At 41.9% G+C, this 4,950-nt stretch overlaps 1 protein-coding gene across 1 annotated transcript in view; it reads right to left on the minus strand.

Moving 5' to 3' along the window:
- Positions 1-4,950, minus strand: part of Ext1 (exostosin glycosyltransferase 1) — a 283,742-nt gene that overhangs the window by 55,628 nt on the left and 223,164 nt on the right. The window lies entirely within an intron of this gene.

Genomic DNA, 4,950 nt, shown 5'->3' on the forward strand with positions numbered 1-4,950 from the left:
AAAAAAAAAAAAAAAAAAAAGAACTGGTTCCCAGATAGTAGTGGTACTTTTGTAAAACAGTGGAAACTGAGGAAGTAGGAGCCTTATTAGAGGAAGTGGGAGCTTTATTAGAGGAAGTGACCTCCTCCTATTCTCTCATTGTTCTCTGTTTACCAGGAAGTGAGCAGATTCATACCTTCCAAATGCTCCTGCTTCACCACAAACCCAGATCAACAGGGCTAAAATCTGTAGACTCAAATCTGATACTGCTAAATATATCGGAATTAAGCTAAAATATAACAAGTAATTCTTTCTGGCTACAGAGATGGCTCGGTGATTGAGTACATCCACATGGTGGCATATAACTGCCTGGAGCTTTGGTTCTTGGAGTTCAGCCCTCTTTAGCACTATTCAGACTTCTACATGTTGCTGGACATGTATGGTTCACATACATGTAGGCAGATTACACACATATACATGTGTGTATATAAATAGATATTTAACTGGAGTATATTCTTTTCAAAACTCCTTCTTTAAGATTATCTTCTTGGGTATTTTTGTTACAGCTATGAAAAAGTAACCAATATGTTGAACAAAGGAATATCGAGCAGCTCCTGTACACCAGGTAGTATTCTGAGCCCCAGGGAAGCAATGCAAAGTGGTATAGGACTGCCTACTAGTAAAATTTGTCATGCAGAAATAAGAGTGGATATAGGGACCCATGAAAACTATTCTCTACCCACAGCTTCAACATCCCCCTTTCTTGATGACCATCTATACCCATAGTGCTCTCAGTTTCTCAGAGCAGCACACTTGCTTTCATTTTTATACTTGCTATGCCCTAAGCCAATTCTTCTTCCAGACTTCTCCCAAGATGCCCATCAGTGTGCACGCTCCTCAGACGGGTGCTCCAAGATTGGCCTCTGAGCTGGCTTCCCACTGCCTTGGTTCAGCTCTGTCCTGGCATTGATGACAGTCTGAATTCAAGCCCATATTCTTTTGGCAGGTTCACTGTTCTTTCCCACACAAACATAACACATATATTATACAAACAAGCACACAAACACACCCCTTTGTTGTTGTTGTTACTGTTGTTCACTACTATTACTAGAGTCCCGAGCACATGTCTGACCTACAGCGATCTTTTACGATGTCTTTGTTGAACAATGTCAGAGCATTCTACCCTCATCTCATTCTTCAGGGTCTATAATGCTTATGAGGTTATAAAGCATCTAACTGCTAATAGCAGTTCACAAGTCACGTACATCGCCAAATGGATCTTCCCTTTCATCTTGTTTTCTGAAATGCTAGCCACATTTCTCCAGCTAATGTTAAGATTTGTCAACTTCTCTAAATGTCATCTTCTTTACAAGCAAGTGTATATTAAATATGTCTTCGGAAACAATCTAAAAAAAAAAGTAAAATCATCCTTTAACATGTTTATGTAGAACAATAAAGTAAAGCCTGCAGGAACTAATATTCACAGTGAAGTTTCTGCTCTTAACTTGGTTCCTGATTCATCTTAAGCAAGTCATATTGACTATGGAGTCTATTCTCATTTATAAAACAGACAGTTGTTCTGGTCTTGCCTTCCTAACAAGGTGTACTGAGGATCTAGCAAAGCAGAGAAACAGAAAACACTGAGCAAACTAAAGTACCTATAAGTATCAGAAAAGATGAGGCTAAACCTTCTTGGAACAGCTACTGTTCCGAATCACAAATAGAAGACATCAAATACATCATGCTTCTCTTTGGGTTTATTTTTTGTTTTGTTTTTGTTTGTTGGTTTGTTTTGAGGGCCACAATGTTATGGAGTACATGCCCTAATCTATCCAGTGCTTCAGAAGTAGAGAGCATTTTCTAAAGGCCATCTAGAAAAATGAATTTCTTACCAAGGCTAGTCAGTGGTGATGAAGCACAGGATACTGTAAGTTAAAACTGCTGGATATGATCCCTGGTTTTCCACTGTCTTAAGTTTCAGCTATTAGCCAATTGGTCTGTTATCTGAGTGTGACTCTGAACTGAAGATGGTTATAACTATGGGACCCTTCAAGAGCTGTCACATGGAACATCCTATTGCTCCATTTCCATTAAGACATCTTGGCTTTTAGATAAACCTCCAAGTAAACCTTGGCATCAAAACACAAAGTGAGGAGCTGGCTTTGAGGAGAAGCTGATGGTTCAGCTGTGTCAGACATATACAGAGCCGTGCAGAGCTGATGTACATCCCTACCACAAACTGTCTCAGGATGAAGTCTGAGCAAAATTTAGGGATGATCTTTATGGGAAGTTGACCTAGCAACAGCCAATCAACCACACTCCTCTCCACAAGTGTTGGTTTTGGAGTTATAAAAGTTTTGGAGGTGTGAAAACATAATTGGAAAACTTTTTTCCCCCTGCTTAAAGGGCTAATTGATTTCACAGGTGTTTAATTATCATTTGCTGTGAGATAATACCTTGTAGTGCCATAAAAAATGGATTTAATTTTCGAGTGCTTGCAAAACCATCGCCAAAGCCAAGTTAGAGCTGAAGCTAGATAATTATTCTATAAATCAAACACACTGCCTCCTTTCTTTGAAAATTTTAATACTTGGGGATAATGATATCTGACAACCTTGAAGCTAACATGAAAAAAGATTTGCCTGCCAAGTGCCAAAAGGCAACCGCTGGAGTCTTTCAGGCAGTCTGGTTCATTAACAGTGACTCAGATGGCCTTCGGACCCTGGCTTCAGGCTTCCAAAACCTGCCAACAGCGAGAATGTAGATGTATATCCAGGCAATGGGTAGTTTGCACTGAGATCAAATGACCATACATCCAGCAAGGCCTATAGAAATGTAGAAATAAAAGCTAAATTACTCTTACCCCCACCCCTACCCCCAAAAAGAGAGAGGGAGAAAGGAGAAAGAAAAAAAAGGAGGTAGGAAGGGAAAGAGAGAATGAGAAAGAGGGCGCACGCGCCTGGAAACATCTGTAACGAAGCTCAGACTAAGAAAGCCAGGACATGGAAAGTACACAGTTTTCAACGTGATCAATGAAGACTTTCCTATCTTAAGCTTAAGTTATGGCATTTGTGCATCCTGTAATGATAAGGAAGGGAAACCATGGAAAAAAAAATTAGGAGTTGGAAGGTACCACAAAAAGCCTTTTAGTCTAAACATCCCAGATGAAAATCAGGGAATCCAGGAGTGGTCAGATTACCTGCCCAAGGTCCCACCAGACCAGAACTAAGCTGAGAAGGCTAGCTCCAAGTGAGCAGAGAAAGGAAGACAGCTTGAAAATAGATCTAGGCTCACATTCTCACCTAAGACCTAAAAATAAAAGAAGGAATTCTTTCCCCCAGAGAGAGGGGTCGGAGGAGGGGCTGGAGTTCTTCCATAAGAACAGTGGCTGTTCTTTGAGGAAGCCCTAATCCCACAGCAGTGTCCAAGCTGCCTTAAATAACTCCCCGGGGGAGCCTGGCTGGTGCAACGGTTCAGATTTTATTTTTTCCCTTCCTCTAACTCTCATTCGGAAGCTGCTGAAGTCATAACACATTCCATTACACGAAATGTGCTTAAATGATCTAAGAAATCTGGGCGTCTGGCTGGGCGCGCACACACACACACTGTCAGCACCATTTAATTTATTTCATGCCTGTGTACACAGCATGCCCACACCCTAGCCACTACACCATGTGGATTATCAGACACTTTAAGGTTGCCTCAGTACTCCTTGGTAAGATGTTAAAAGGTAACATGCAGGACAATCAGTGCTATTCTCTGGATACTGGGTTTGGGTCCTTTTAGAAACAGTTGGGGCCAAAGGCATGTAGTCAGACACAATAGCCTGAAAGGAAAGCAGCCATAGGGCTGCATGAACTTTCCATAGTATCTGTTGACAATCTATGACATGTCCTGCCCTAGGCGAAGACTTACGTCCACTTGGCTAACTAACTGGTCTATCACACCATTGCAAGGTGAGCAGTAGTACATGCCCTCCTTCCATACCACCTGTCCTTGACACAGCAAAGTATACCTGTACCACAGTATGGATCCCAGTCTATGCCTGAACTCATCATCCTCCTGCTTCCCTCTCTTGAGTGTTGGGATTGAACTCATCATCCTCTAGCTTCCGTCTTTTGAGTGTTGGAATTGCAGGATTATAAAGCCCTGCATTTCCCCCAGTGTGTGGAAGCAGAAATGAAGGCATACACCAAATTTGTCTAATTTCACTTTAAAAACAGGAGGTATAAACTGAGGCAGTTTGCTTCTGGGGCCCAAGATATATCAGTGCTTCCTGGTCCTGTTCCATCTACAGCAGAAGTTCTCAACCTTCCTAATGCTGCAACCCTTTAATATAGTTCCTCATGTTACAGTGACACCCCCCAACCATAAAATTATTTTTGTTGCTACTTCACAACTGTAATTTTGGTACTGTTAGGAATTGTAATGTAAATGTGTGTGTGTGTGTGTGTGTGTGTGTGGTGTGTGTGTGTGTGTGTGTGTGTGTGTGTGTGTGTTGTCTGATGTCCTTAGTTGAATCCTGTGAAAGGGTCATTCAACTCTCAAGGGGTCACAACCCACAGGTTGAGAACAACTGATCTATAGGCTGTCCTGGGCCGGCTATGTGAGCTGTAGCTTCGAGGAACCCACAAGGACTACCATGGAATCTCTCCACGCTGTTACGTTTTTCCAACCAGAGACATGCCTGACATTGGTCAGAACTTTCTTTGTGGAGCAGAGTCAGAGCATGAGACCCTTCCTGAGGCTGACCTTTATCTTCCCAGTTCCAGAAAACACAAGCTGGACCAACCAAAAGCACATTCAGTTCTACCTCTGGATATCAGAATCTTTAACAACGTTTTCTAAGACTTTGTGTGATTTTTACTTCTCCAGCTTGCCTAGGGGCTTTGAGGCCAAGACCTACAATCTGCCTTTTGTTCCCCCATAAGGCCAAGACCTACAATCTGCCTTTATTCCCCCATAAATAAA

The sequence above is a fragment of the Mastomys coucha genome, unplaced genomic scaffold, assembly GCF_008632895.1.
Source record: "Mastomys coucha isolate ucsf_1 unplaced genomic scaffold, UCSF_Mcou_1 pScaffold7, whole genome shotgun sequence".
Lineage (NCBI taxonomy): Eukaryota > Metazoa > Chordata > Mammalia > Rodentia > Muridae > Mastomys > Mastomys coucha.